At 45.5% G+C, this 15,773-nt stretch overlaps 1 protein-coding gene across 1 annotated transcript in view; it reads right to left on the bottom strand.

The window, feature by feature from the left end:
• LOC126176645 (coiled-coil and C2 domain-containing protein 2A) overlaps positions 1 to 15,773 on the bottom strand; it is a 385,042-nt gene that overhangs the window by 18,462 nt on the left and 350,807 nt on the right. The gene's annotated exons all lie outside the window — the stretch shown is intronic.

The raw sequence follows: 15,773 nt of genomic DNA, 5'->3' as shown, positions 1-15,773 counted from the left end.
TAGCAGTGTTGGATACATAGCAGGGTAATTAGTAGAAAGTAAGCTGGTAACAGAATACCAACAGCAGCTACTAAATATAACTGTGGATGTAACAGCTTTCCCGGAACATTTAACGTGTTGAATTCAGCTATGCTAACCACAAAAAGTTTTAAATGTGTCTATTGGTAATATTGAAATTTTGCCTTCTGAAGGGCTAGCTGAATTATACTTATAGCAACCATCTGTCATTATATTGCATTGGTCTCTTTGGTGTGATGTCACGTGTGCTGGACTGCTGTTGAAATTGCTCGCCAATATTTTATAAGGTTTTAGTCTCCAGTTACTTATTTTAAAGTTTATTTGTGTTAATACTTGCTGTAAAAGTAACTTATTAGTGGATTTTCATTACTTTTAGTCTTTATTTCCGTGTTATTGACTCAACTGCTCTGGTATTCATGAGTGTGCTTATGTCGTTCATGCGAGTCTCACGCCTCAGTCGTGTGTTTACATTTCGTGGCGTGCTGTTGCAGCTGTTGCAGTTATAAAGCTAAGTACTGACAAAGTTGTTTATGCACTGTTAAACAGTTATTAAATTTAACAGTTTTCAACAGTGTTTCATGCTGTTTGTGGTGAAATAACGATTTAATAAACTTTTGGAAATGTTCCCTCACTGTGTTTTCCTTAGTTTTCTGTGCGTTGAAGTCGATTAGTAAATTTCGAGCTTTAGTTTTCAGCTGACGTTTCCTATTGTTTCTAGTGAAATATTTTAGTAAAATTTTCATTCACTGTTTTAACCTCATTGAGCATTTCAGTGATGACGAATTTTTGGTTTTAGCTAATAAATTTTGTGAAGTTTTGTTGGTATTGGTATTAGTTGTGGTTTAGTAGTATTAATAAAAGTTGTTGCTTTCTTAGTAGAGAGAAACTTTCGAGACTGCTATTGTTAGTTCTATAAATAGTTCTACTGGTGTAACTGAACTTAGATAAGTAGACATTTAGTTTTTTTCAGTAACTCTAAAATTTTACCAAGAGTGAGAAGTGTGGGCTCTGTCGTAGGTTTGTGAGTAGTGGGTTACGGTGTGGGGTTTGTTCAAAATATTTTCACTGAGGGGAATACAGTGGGCAAGCTAGTGGGCATTCTAGAAAGATCCTCTCCTGGGAATGCAGAATCTGTAGTAGAAATACACTCCTGGAAATGGAAAAAAGAACACATTGACACCGGTGTGTCAGACCCACCATACTTGCTCCGGACACTGCGAGAGGGCTGTACAAGCAATGATCACACGCACGGCACAGCGGACACACCAGGAACCACGGTGTTGGCCGTCGAATGGCGCTAGCTGCGCAGCATTTGTGCACCGCCGCCGTCAGTGTCAGCCAGTTTGCCGTGGCATACGGAGCTCCATCGCAGTCTTTAACACTGGTAGCATGCCGCGACAGCGTGGACGTGAACCGTATGTGCAGTTGACGGACTTTGAGCGAGGGCGTATAGTGGGCATGCGGGAGGCCGGGTGGACGTACCGCCGAATTGCTCAACACGTGGGGCGTGAGGTCTCCACAGTACATCGATGTTGTCGCCAGTGGTCGGCGGAAGGTGCACGTGCCCGTCGACCTGGGACCGGACCGCAGCGACGCACGGATGCACGCCAAGACCGTAGGATCCTACGCAGTGCCATAGGGGACCGCACCGCCACTAACCCAGCAAATTAGGGACACTGTTGCTCCTGGGGTATCGGCGAGGACCATTCGCAACCGTCTCCATGAAGCTGGGCTACGGTCCCGCACACCGTTAGGCCGTCTTCCGCTCACGCCCCAACATCGTGCAGCCCGCTTCCAGTGGTGTCGCGACAGGCGTGAATGGAGGGACGAATGGAGACGTGTCGTCTTCAGCGATGAGAATCGCTTCTGCCTTGGTGCCAATGATGGTCGTATGCGTATTTGGCGCCGTGCAGGTGAGCGCCACAATCAGGACTGCATACGACCGAGGCACACAGGGCCAACACCCGGCATCATGGTGTGGGGAGCGATCTCCTACACTGGCCGTACACCACTGGTGATCGTCGAGGGGACACTGAATAGTGCACGGTACATCCAAACCGTCATCGAACCCATCGTTCTACCATTCCTAGACCGGCAAGGGAACTTGCTGTTCCAACAGGACAATGCACGTCCGCATGTATCCCGTGCCACCCAACGTGCTCTAGAAGGTGTAAGTCAACTACCCTGGCCAGCAAGATCTCCGGATCTGTCCCCCATTGAGCATGTTTGGGACTGGATGAAGCGTCGTCTCACGCGGTCTGCACGTCCAGCACGAACGCTGGTCCAACTGAGGCGCCAGGTGGAAATGGCATGGCAAGCCGTTCCACAGGACTACATCCAGCATCTCTACGATCGTCTCCATGGGAGAATAGCAGCCTGCATTGCTGCGAAAGGTGGATATACACTGTACTAGTGCCGACATTGTGCATGCTCTGTTGCCTGTGTCTATGTGCCTGTGGTTCTGTCAGTGTGATCATGTGATGTATCTGACCCCAGGAATGTGTCAATAAAGTTTCCCTTCCTGGGACAATGAATTCACGGTGTTCTTATTTCAATTTCCAGGAGTGTAAGTTGATACAGGAGCAGGAGAAGAAGGTCTGTGCCCTTTAGGCGCAATTACAATACACAAAGGAGGAACTAAATAGGCTGAGGGGGGGGGGGGTGAATGGTGCTGGGGAATGGGAACTGGCAGTTGGCAAGAAGGCAGCTAGGAGGATCAGGTATTCAGACAGTCGTACTTAGCGTATACGCAATAGATTTGACCAACTCTCAGAGTTGAGGGGAGAGGAGCCTTGTGTAGCTATAGATGTAGGAAACATGCAGCAGCCTCAGCAGTTGGGAGGACTAAGTCAGTTTCAAAGTCTCACAGAAAGAAGAAGGTTCTGCTGCTAGGTAGTTCACACAGTAGAGATGTGGGCCAGCAGTTGCAGGAAGTGTTGGGGAGTGAGTACCATGTCACCAGCTTTGTGAAGCCTAGTGCAGGGTTGGGCATCACTATCAGCCTCATCTTAATGCAGCAGCTGTTAAGTGCATTAACATGGGGCTGGAGAAGGCACTGATGGCATGGGCCACATTGCAGTGGTGCACGTTGAGTCTATCAGTAGATTGGATTTCACTAGGCATGGCCTGCACCTCAGTAGGCATGGGAAGTGGAGGTTGGCAAAGCTTATAGGTGACAGTGTAGTGTGTGGTGGCGGTGGGATCACTCATGGAAGAATTCCTGTAGTAGTTGGTGTCACAGCTACACCTTTTTTAGATTGAAGTCAGCTGATAGGTTTACCTGCTTAAAAGAAATCCCTCAACTTAGGTATCACCTTCACAGGATGTCATGTTTCCACGTAGAGAAGGAATTAGCATATTTCATCAAAATATAAGAGGTATTAGAGATAAAGTTAGTGAACTGCTTATAGATGTTGACTCTGAAATTATTGGTATAGCGGAGCACCACTTAAATAATTTGTCAATTCAAAGGCATCCTTTACCAGGATACAGATTAGCTGGCAGTTTTTCAAGGAGTCCCTTGTGGAGTGGGGGAGTGGCTATGTTTGTAAAAAACAGTATTCCATTTGAGTCCATAGATGTATCACGGCATTGCACTGAACAGATATTTGAATGTTGTGCAGGGGCAGTTGAATTTAGTGAAACTAAACGTATAATTTTTGTTGTTTATATGTCCCCTAACTCTGACTTCAGAGTGTTTCTGCTCAAGCTAGAGAGGGTTCTTGATTCACTTTATAGGAAAAACCAGAAATTCGTTATATGTGGTGACTTCAGTATTAATTTTGTATATGATTGTGCAAGAAAAAGGATGTTGGTAGATCTCCTAAATTCATAAGATCTGATGCAGACTGTGTTTTTTCCAACCAGGGTGCAGGGGAACAGTAGCACAGCCACAAGTAATATTTTTATTCATTCTTCATTACTAGATGGTCATTCTGTTAGTAAAAGGGTGAAGGCCCTTTCAGACCATGATGCACAGATTTTTACACTAAAAGTCTTTTTTACTCAAACAAACATCACATATAATTAAAAATTATGTAGGGAACTTAATCTAACAGCAATTGAGAGTTTTTTAAATCTTGTCAAGGAACAAGAGTGGCAGGACGTTTATAGTGTCAATAACATAGATGACAAATATAATGCTTTCCTTGACACATTTCTCATGCTCTTTGAGAGTTGCTTTCCATCAGAATGTTCTAAACGTGGCACTAGCAGTAAAAGGTGGCCTGGGTGGCTGACTAGTGGGCTAAGGATGTCATGTAGAACAAAGTGGGAATAATATCAAAATGTTAGAAGTAGTCACAATCAAGCTACAGTAGCCCATAACAAACAGTATTGTAAGGTGATTAAAAATGTTATTAGGAAAGCAAAGAGTATGTGGTATGCAAACAGAATAGCTAATTCACAGGACAAAATTAAAACCATATGGTCAGTTATGAAGGAAGTGTCTCGTCAACAGCACAAGGTCAACAATATAAAAGTCAGTTCATAGTAAAAATATTTCTGTTAATGATAAATCAGATATATGTACAGCATTTAACGATCATTTTCTGAGCATTGCAGGCAAATTAAATAATAATTTAGTTTCTACAGGGAATCACGTAACTCTCTTGGCAAATGCCTTTCCAGGACTGATGTCTGAAATACTCCTCTGTGATAATAGACAAGGGGGAGATTGAGTCAATAATTAAATCACTGAAGACTAAGGATGCTCATGGATATGATGGAGTGCCTAGCAGAATATTAAAATACTGTGCTGCACCTGTTAGCCCTGTACTTTGCCATATTTGTAATTTTTCCATTAGGAATGGTCAGATTCCTGAACGATTAAAGTACTCAGTAGTAAAGCTGTTTTATAAAAGGGGAGAAAGGGATAAGTAGACAATTTTAGACCTATTTCTATGCTATCAGTATTTGCTAAAGTTATTGAAACGGCTATGTATGTAAGGATAATTGATCATTTTATATCACATAATTTACTATCAAATGCACAGTTCGGCTTTGGAAGTTGTTTAACAACTTTTCTCTGTGAGGTACTGGGTGGGTTAAACAAAAGGTTTTGAACACTAGGCATATTTTTTGATTTAACAAAGGCGTTTGATTGTGTTGATTACAAAATATTCCTCCAGAAGTTGGACCATTACAGAATACAGGGAGTAGCTCACAACTGGTACACCTTTTACTTCAATAGACAGCAAAAGGTCATTATTTACAGTGTCGAGAATGTCTGTGATGTGGGGTCTGAGTGGGATATGGTCAAATGGGGGATGTCCCAAGGATCAGTGTTGGGGCCACTCCAGTTCCTTATTTATGTAAATGATATGCCCTCTAGTATTACAGGTAACACTAAAATATTTTTGTTTGCTGATGACACTAGCTTGGTAGTAAAGGTTGTTGTGTGCAACATTGGCTTGGTTTCAAATAGTGCAGTTCATGACATAAGTTCATGGCTTGTACAAAATAAAGTAACACTAAATCACAGTAAGACTCACTCAGTTTTTACAGTTTCTAACACACAATTCAACAAAACCCAAACGTTTTAATTTCACAGAATGGGCATATGATTAGTGAAACTGAACAGTTCGAATTCCTAGGTGTTCAGATAGATAGTAAGCTGTCATGGAAAGCCCAAGTTCAGGATCTTGTTCAAAGGCTTAATGCTGCCATTTTTACTATTCGAACGGTATTTGAAGTAAATGATCTTTCGACACAAAAATTAGTCTACTTTGCTTATTTTCATTCGCTTATGTCATACGGCATTATATTTTGGGGTAACTCTTCCCATTCTAAAAGGATATTTTGGCTCAGAAACGGGCAGTTTAGGCAATAAGTGGCATGAGTTCGTGAACCTCTTGTCGATCCTTGTTCACTAGTCTGGGTATTCTGACACTGGCCTCTCAATATATATATTCTTTACTGTTGTTTCTTGTTAACAATATCAGCTTATTCCCAAGAATAAGCACCTTTCACTCAGTTAACACTTGGCAGAAATCCAACCTGCATTTGGATTGGACTTCCTTAACTCTTGTGCAGAAAGGTGTGCAGTATACTGCTGCATCCATTTTCAATAACCTATCACAAGAATTCAAAAATCTTAGCAATAATTGACACACTTTCAAATCGAAACTGAAGAGTTTCCTCAAGGGTCACTCTTTCTATCCTGTTGATGAGTTCCTTGAAAAATTAAGCTGATTCTTATGTTATATTGTTGATTGTGTTTACTTAAATTTATGGCTTGACATTTTTATCTGTTATTACTTTTATGTTGTAATTTCATGAACTGACACGTTCCATGGCCTTGGAGATTTGCTCCTCAATTTGGTCCTGCAAAACTTGACATGTAATAAGTCATGTCATGTCACACATGTTGTTTGCATGTGTTTACAAGCACTGCACTGTCAAACATTTCAGGCCAGTTACTAGAGGAACTGTGTTTTATATATGCGGTTTGATTTTGTTTATTCTTTGATGTATGCTTTTTACATTTTTGTTTCTTCTGTGCCTTGTTTACTGCATAGTTACTGGATAACTTGTATGTTCTGCTATCTGTGGATATATGTTGAGTTGTGAGCTTGTGTTCTCAGAAGCTATTATATTTTGTCACCATTTCTCCTGTGACTGCATTCAATGAAGTTTGTCACTGGTTGCAAAAGGGAGTTTTTCGTGTAGCCCAATTTCATCGTATTGAGATACAAGGATTAAACTGTTGAACATTAGCCTACCTGGCTTGTACTGACAATACTCATGGTCAAACAGGCTCAAGAGTTCCCAATACAGCACAGAAATTGATAAGGTATCAAACACTATTGATCAGCCACCTATCTAATAGCCGGCATGTCCACATTTGGCACAGATAACATCAGCGATGCATCTACATCTACATCTACATCCACACTCCGCAAGCCACCTGACGGTGTGTGGCAGAGGTTACCTCAAGTACCTCTATCAGTTCTCCCTTCTATTCCAGTCTCATATTGCTCATGGAAAAAGAGATTGTTGGTATCCCTCTGTGTGTTCTCTAATCTCTCTGATTTTATCCTCATGGTCTCTTCGCAAGATATACATAGTAGGGAGCAATATACTGCTTGACTCCTCAGTGAAGGTATGTTCTCAAAACTTCAACAAAAGCTTGTACCGAGCTACTGAGTGCCTCTCTTGCAGAGTCTTCCATTGCACAATGCATCATGGTATGAAAGCAATGAGGCCTTGGTAGGTTGCTGAAGGGGGCTGGCACCACATCTGCACACACATCACCTAATTCCCGAAAATTCCATGGACAGAGACGAGGAGCTCTGATGCCACAGTCAGTCACTTCCAGATGTGTCTGATTGGGTTCAGATCTGGCAAATTGAGGGAGGGGGGGGGGGGGGGGCAGCACATCAACTGCTGGAACACGGCTTTGTGACATGGTGCATTATCTTGTTGGGAAACACGATCATCATGAAGGGGTGTATGTTGTCTGCAACCAATGTATGATACCCCTTGGTCTTCAGCGTGCCTTGCACGAGCTCACCTGGCCTCACTGACTCCCAAGTGAATGTCCCCCAAATGAGCTCCACCAGACTTATGGATGCCCAAGTAATTGTCCCCCCCCCTCCCCCCCCCCCCCCAGAGCACCAGAGCATAATGGAGCCACCACCAGCTTGTCCCAGGTGTCAAGGAGCTATTCCGCTGGAAGACAACGAATTCGTGCTCTCTCATCAGCATGATGAAGGAGGTATCAGAACTCATTACACTATGCAATGCTCTGCTACTGTGCCAACGCCCAGTGCTGATAGTCACATGCCCATTTCAGTTGTAGTTGCTGATGTCATAGCATTAACATTGGCCATGCATGTATCATTGGCTGCAGAGGCCCATTGTTAGGAGTGTTTGGTGCACTGTGTGTTCACATACACTTGTACTCTGCCAGCATTAAAGTCTGATGTTAGTTCCACCACTTTTTTGCACCTGTCCTGTTTTACCAGCCTGCACAGCCTACAATGTCTGACATCTGTAACGAGGAGTGACTGCTCAACCTCACAACATCTAGACGTGGTTTCACCTTGTGTTGAAGACACTCACAAAAACACTCCTGAACACCTGACAAGTTGTGCAGTTTCTGAAATGTTTGTGCTGAGCCTCTGGGCCATCACCATCTGCCCTTGGTCAAACTCAGATAGATTGTGCACCTCCCTCATTCTACATACGAACAGCACATTCACTGATATTACATGCAGCATTCATGTCTGACTAGCCGTCATTCCTCACCATGTGAGGCTGCTAACATCTGGATGGGTTTATGTTAATAGTAGGTTGGTGGTCATAATGTTCTGGCTGTTTAACTCATGTAGTGCAAGTTCAAGCAGAATTTTGTGAAACACAGGGGGAAACAGCATTACATGCTACCACCATACAGACTCATGTAGTATGTATGGCAGAAAATCCTAAGAAATTTTGGTCTTATGTCAAAGCGGTAGGTGGATCAAAACAAAATGTCCAGACACTCTGTGACCAAAATGGTACTGAAACAGAGGATGACAGACTAAAGGCCAAAATACTAAATGTCTTTTTCCAAAGTTGTTTCACAGAGAAAGATTGCACTGTAGTTCCTTCTCTAGATTGTCGCACAGATGACAAAATGGTAGATATCGAAATAGACGACAGAGGGATAGAGAAACAATTAAAATCGCTCAAAAGAGGAAAGGCCTCTGGACCTGACGGGATACCAGTTCAATTTTACACGGAGTACGCGAAGGAACTTGCCCCCCTTCTTGCAGTGGTGTACCGTAGGTCTCTAGAAGAGCGTAGCGTTCCAAAGGATTGGAAAAGGGCACAGGTCATCCCCGTTTTCAAGAAGGGACGTCGAACAGATGTGCAGAACTATAGACCTATATCTCTAACGTCGATCAGTTGTAGAATTTTGGAACACGTATTGTGTTCGAGTATAATGACTTTTCTGGAGACTAGAAATCTACTCTGTAGGAATCAGCATGGGTTTCGAAAAATACGGTCATGTGAAACCCAGCTCACGCTATTCGTCCACGAGACTCAGAGGGCCATAGACACGGGTTCACAGGTAGATGCCGTGTTTCTTGACTTCCGCAAGGCGTTCGATACAGTTCCCCACAGTCGTTTATTGAACAAAGTAAGAGCATATGGACTATCACACCAATTGTGTGATTGGATTGAGGAGTTCCTAGATAACAGGACGCAGCATGTTATTCTCAATGGAGAGAAGTCTTCCGAAGTAAGAGTAATTTCAGGTGTGCCGCAGGGGAGTGTCATAGGACCGTTGCTATTCACAATATACATAAATGACCTGGTGGATGACATCGGAAGTTCACTGAGGCTTTTTGCAGATGATGCTGTGGTGTATCGAGAGGTTGTAACAATGGAAAATTTTACTGAAATGCAGGAGGATCTGCAGCGAATTGACGCATGGTGCAGGGAATGGCAACTGAATCTCAATGTAGACAAGTGTAATGTGCTGCGAATACGCAGAAAGATAGATCCTTTATCATTTAGCTACAAAATAGCAGGTCAGCAACTGGAAGCAGTTAATTCCATAAATTATCTGGGAGTACGCATTAGGAGTGATCTAAAATGGAATGATCATATAATGTTGATTGTCGGTAAAGCAGATGCCAGACTGAGATTCATTGGAAGAATCCTAAGGAAATGCAACCCGAAAACAAAGGAAGTAGGTTACAGTACGCTTGTTCACCCACTGCTTGAATACTGCTCAGCAGTGTGGGATCCGTACCAGATAGGGTTGATACAAGACATAGAGAAGATCCAACGGAGAGCAGCGCACTTCGTTACAGGATCATTTAGTAATCGCAAAAGCATTACGGAGATGATAGATAAACTCCAGTGGAAGACTCTGCAGGAGAGACGCTCAGTAGCTCGGTACGGGCTTTTGTCAAAGTTTCGAGAACATACCTTCACCGAAGAGTCAAGCATTATATTGCTCCCTCCTACGTATATCTCGCGAAGAGACCATGAGGATAAAATCAGAGAGATTAGAGCCCACACAGAGGCATACCGACAATCCTTCTTTCCACGAACAATACGAGACTGGAATAGAAGGGAGAACCGATAGAGGTACTGAAGGTACCCTCCGCCACACACCGTCAGGTGGCTTGCGGAGTATGGATGTAGATGTAGATGTAGATGTATTGGAACAGATTTGCAATAAGAGTTCTCATATAATATGCATGCACATATAAAGATTTATGGTGAGCTTTAAGTTGCTCTTCATAAATTGTCACATGACTCTAATGCCAGCTCAAGGAGAAATAATGTTTCATTTGATTTAATTGTTAGAGACTATAATGATTTACTAGATAAGTTGAAAATAAAAATATTGATCCCTGCTCATATAACAGATAACATTTATAGAAGTTATCAGCATTGAACCAGTTTGAAAACAAAATGCTGTATAACAAACAAATTAATTAGAACAGCAAAATCAATCAGTTATTGATAATATAATGTAAATGGATGTATAAAAAAAATCTACTCACCAAGCAGCTGCAGGGGAACACACACACACAAAAGGATTTAATGTTTACAAGCTTTTGGAGCCAGTGGCTCCTTATTCTGGCAGAAGAGTTGACATGGAAGGATGAGGGGTGAAGGAAAAGGACTGGAGAGGTTTAGCGAAAGGGGTACAGTTCAGAAAATTCACCCAGAATCCCAGGTCAGGGGAGAAGAATTAGAAATTAGAAGTTATAAATTAGAGAATTAGAAGTTAGAAATATACTAAATGAAATAAAATACTGGGGATGAAACTGTATTACAAGTACAATTGTGAGAATAAATTACAACTGTGAGAACCATCATTGAGTTCTTTCCAACACGACACTAGATCATGGGATGATTGAAAGATGAAGCCGAGCCTGATATTTCCAGAGTTGTCATGTAAACTATTTGAACTGTTTGAGAAATGCTGTAACATAACACTACAGGATAGCCATTCTGTCTCCTTTTGGTACGAACAGTTCAAAGCAGTTTCACAATAGATAGTTACTAATGCAGTTTCTAAAAACTGCTTCACTTTTGAAAGTATGATTTTACTTGTTCCACATACCTATAGATTCTACTGCATTGTGGTATCTTCAGAACATGATGAGTGAATGAATTACATGATATGATTCATGTACAGAACGACATAGAGCCTCCCAGCTGCTGTTGGTACTTTACAGCAATGTTTGCCTTTCTCCACACAATAATGGTGTTGCCATCAGAATTTATGAAATGTCTATTTTCATCCTTAGACATTAATGGACACTTTTGCTCATATCTTCAGTGTTTGTGAATTATTGTTCACTATAAATGTAGTAACACTGTTCACGTTAACGTCGCACTTCACTAAGCACAGACCGGGACTGTGTCCTAGGCATGCCCGATGTTAACTGACTGGGCCCGGCCCGTGCTGCTGGAGTTGTTGTTGTTATGCCGGCAGAGATCGCGTCCGAATTCTCGCGTGCCCTCTGGTGGACGGGACTCTACTTGTGGCAACTACCGTCCGTGATGCGCCGTGTCAATGTGCGCCTCCCACGATCTTTCTGGTGGCTACTGCACTCCTCCTCCTTCAGGGGGTGAAGCCACTGTGATCCACTGCGTCAGAAGGTGGAGCGTCGGGCAGGAGCGATGACCTCTACATCCATTGGATGGCCGGAGTCGAGGGGATCTGCCAACCCCCGAGCTGGAACCTTCGAATACGGCTGGAAGTGACCCACACGAAGAGGCCCCCGTCGTCCCACAACCGGAGCCCGGGACAGAACGGGCGACAAGCTGTCAAAGTCTGGATCCTGTTCCACCTCAGGAGGGGCGAGACCCAGTGGCGGGGACGAAGGGGAAGGGACGACCACAGGGGAACTAGCCCCCTGCGAAACCGGGCCGGCTAGGGGGGCCAGCTCGCGCTGGGGCATCTCGAACGATGGCGATGCCGGTGCTGGAGCTACTGGAGGCTGCCAAGGCTGAGAACCATCGCAGTGCGGCATTCACAGCGGGGAGAGGAGGTAACGTCCCCTGTGAAACCAACACAGGTGCCGGCAATGGGGAAGCCGGTGTCCGAGAGATCGGAGGGTGGGTGCCCGAACGTGGACGTAGCTGATTTTGGTGACGACGTACCAGCCGGTCCCCTGCCTGCAAGGTATAGAGCCGGCGGCCATTTCAGCGCAGGACCACCGCCGGTATCCAATGTGGATTGCGACCAAACACACGGGCCCAGACCGACATACCCAGTGGAAAGCCAGGTACTCCGTTTTGTGAAGACTGGCGAGGACCAGGCCGGAGGAGATGCAGCAAAGTCCTAGGTTGACGCCCATGGAGGAGCTCGGCGGGGCTGCGTTCTCCCATTGGTGTGGTCCGGTATGCCGTCAAGAAAAACGTCAATGCTTCCTCTGCAGGAAATTCGTGCACATACTTTTTCATCTGCGTCTTAAATGTGCGCACCATGCGCTCGGCTTCCCCATTCGATTGTGGATGGAAGGGGGGAGAGCAAACGTGCCGAATACCGAAGTGCCTACAAAAATCCTGGAAGGTCTGCAAAATAAACTGCGGTCCATTGTCCGAGACCAGGGTGGTTGGCAGACCTTCCACAGAAAAGATTTTTGCTAGTGCCTGGATTGCAACTTCTGAAGTAGTTGAGGAGCAGCGAACCACATATGGGAATTGGGAATAAGCATCAATGACAATGAGCCAAAAGCCATTGAGAAACGGGCCCGCAAAATCGATGTGAACACGTTCCCACGCCTGGGTTGCCGGCGGCCATGAAGAGAACGCTGCCCTGGGAGATGCTTGTTGGCTCGCACACTGGGAACAGGCGGCCACCAAGTGCTCAATTTCTCTGTCAATACCGGGCCAGTACACATGTCTGCGAGCCAAGGTTTTAGTACGGGAAACACCCCAGTGCCCCGCATGTAATAACTTGAGGACCTCCCTTCGTAAACTTGCAGGAACCACCACGCGAGGAGCTGTATCATTGGTAGCCAGAAGGAGAACTCCTTCCAAGACCGAGAGGCGGTCTCGTAGAAGAAAATAATTACGAAGAGGGTCCGAGGCCCGGCCCGGAGGGTTGGATGACTACCCCTGCTGAATGAGGCGAACTACTTGCCGGAGAACCGGGTCAGCTGCCGTTTCCCTGGCGACTCGAGAACTAGTGATCAGAAAGCCATCAACCGTTTGGCGGGACACCACATCCAAATGAAAACACATAATCTCCTCTCGATCAAACGTAGGATCCGGGCCCACTGGAAGACGGGAAAGAGCGTCGGCGTTGGCATGCTGTCCTGTAGGGCGAAAATGAATGTCATAATGGTACTTAGAGAGGAACAAGGCCCAGCGCTGTAGTCTGTGGGCTGCCCTATCCGGAATCTGAGAGGCGGGGCCAAATAACGATATTAACGGCTTATGGTCAGTGATTAACTGAAACTTCGTGCCATACAAGAAAGGGTGAAACTTGGTAACAGCATAGACAATGGCCAAAGCCTCTTTTTCCACCTGGGAGTAATGGGCCTGCGCGGGACTAAGCATTTTAGACGCAAACGCCAGTGGTTGCTTGGAACCATCTGCGTTGCGATGGGCCAGGACCGCCCCCACCCCATACTGCGAAGCATCTGTAGCCAGGACCAACAGCTTATGGGGATCAAAAGTAGCCAAACAAGGGGTTGACGTGAGGAGGCCCTTCAATGAGGTGAACGCTCGATTGCATGCCGGCGACCAATCAAAAGGAACACCCTTGTGCAGAAGGCAGTTCAGGCGGTGGGCTATAGTGGAAGCCCTGGGAATGAACCGGTGGTAATAGGCTATCTTGCCTAAAAAAAGCTTGTAACTCTTTCAGCGAAGCGGGCCGAGGAAGGTTGACGATACCTTGGACCAAACTTCCTAGTGGCTGGATGCCGTGCCGAGAGATGGTGTAGCCTACATACTCAATGGACAGTTGGAAGAAGGTTGACTTATGCAGGTTGCAATGCAAGCCCACAGACCTGAATTTGAGAAAGAGGGTATGAAGGTTGTGCAAGTGTTCCTTCGTGCTGCGGCCTGTGACAATTATGTCATCCAGGTAATTAATACAATGAGGGATTGTCGACGTGACATGCTCAAGATAACACTGAAATATCGCTGGGGCACTGGATGTTCCAAAGGCCAACCGCTGGTGTTGACGACCGCCAGCCTTTTGGAGTCCTCATTAAGTGGTATCTGATGATAAGCCTCCGACAGATCGATTTTCAAAAAATATTGTCCTCCCGCCATGGAGGAGGACAATTCATCAGCACGAGGCAAAGGATAGGTGTCCACCACCAATTGGGAATTAATGGTGGCCTTGAAATCGCCACAAAGACGTAATTTTCCCGAGGGCTTCCTTACAATAACGAGGGGCGAAGCCCACTCACTGGAAGAAATGGGAAGAATGACCCCTAGGGCTCTCAGCCGGTCTAGCTCTTTCTTTACCTGAGGGCGAAGAGCCAAGGGGATCTGCCTCGTGCGTAGAAAACGCGGGCGAGCCGACGCCTTCATCGTTAAGTGAGCTTCAAAATCTGAAACACGCCCCAAGCCCTCCTCAAAAATATCTGGAAAGTCTGAGATCAAAGATTCCAATGATTGATAGGGAACGTCTGCGGAAACCAACTGTATGGTGTCAGCGATAGAAAAACCGAAAGCTTGCAAGGGGTCCAGGCCAAAAAGGTTAGCGGAGCTAGCATCACTGACAACAATGAAAGTAATAGGCCGAGTGACTGATTTGTAAGTCACGTTGGTAGTAAATTGACCCAGTAGGGGAATGAACTGTTTACCATAACCGCGTAGACGCCGGTAAACTGGCGCCAACGGGGGTGATCCAAGGTCAGAATAAGTTTGTGCATTCAACAACGAAACTGCCGCGCCTGTATCTACTTGCAGTTGTAACCGACGCGACCGAACCGACACCTTGATAAAGAGTTTGCGTGCCGAGACAGGAGCCTGGCCCAATGAAACTTCCTGAATGTCAACGTCCATGTCCTCTGTGCCTGCTTCCTTCGATTCTTTTGAGGCTGAGCGGCAAACTTTAGCAATGTGACCTTTTTTATGACATTTGCGACAAACGGCCCAACGCTGGGGGCACTCCAACCGATCATGATGTATATAGCATGACGTACAGGACGGCAACTGGGGCCGGCGGCCGGAATTCTGTTTACACGCCGTGCGGGAGCGGCCGTAACGGCCGGATTGTACCGCTCGCACGTCGTCCACCCCGGACACCGTGGACGCGGCCGCACCACGCTGCCAGCTGTTGACCTGCTGCATGAGAGACTTCATATGATTGAGCAATGGACAGGACTTCCTCGAGGGAAGGGTCTTCTAACTGCAGGGCCTGTTGCCGGACCTCCCTATCAGGGGCCGAACGAACAATGACGTCGTGTACCATAACGTGGGCATACAACTCTCGCGACTGCTCCGTGACAAAATGACACTTGCGACTAAGACCGTGCAGGGTAGTGGCCCACGCCCAGTAAGACTGATGGGACTGTTTCTTGCATTGATAGAACTCAACCCTAGCCACCACAACATGCGTGCGGCGGCGATAATAGGAAGACAGCAATGAACACAATGTGTCAAAAGACAAGGACGAGGGTTCCTGCAACGGCGCTAGCTGCCGCAAAACTTGATACAGCGAGGGAGATATCCAAGACAAGAAGAGAGCACGACATACCTCCGCATCGCAACATAAAACGCCTGGAAATGCTGCCGAAGGCGATGTTCATATGTGTCCCAATCCTCCGCCATCT

This window comes from Schistocerca cancellata, chromosome 3 (genome assembly GCF_023864275.1).
Source record: "Schistocerca cancellata isolate TAMUIC-IGC-003103 chromosome 3, iqSchCanc2.1, whole genome shotgun sequence".
Lineage (NCBI taxonomy): Eukaryota > Metazoa > Arthropoda > Insecta > Orthoptera > Acrididae > Schistocerca > Schistocerca cancellata.
This window is presented reverse-complemented; position numbering and strand designations above follow the sequence as displayed.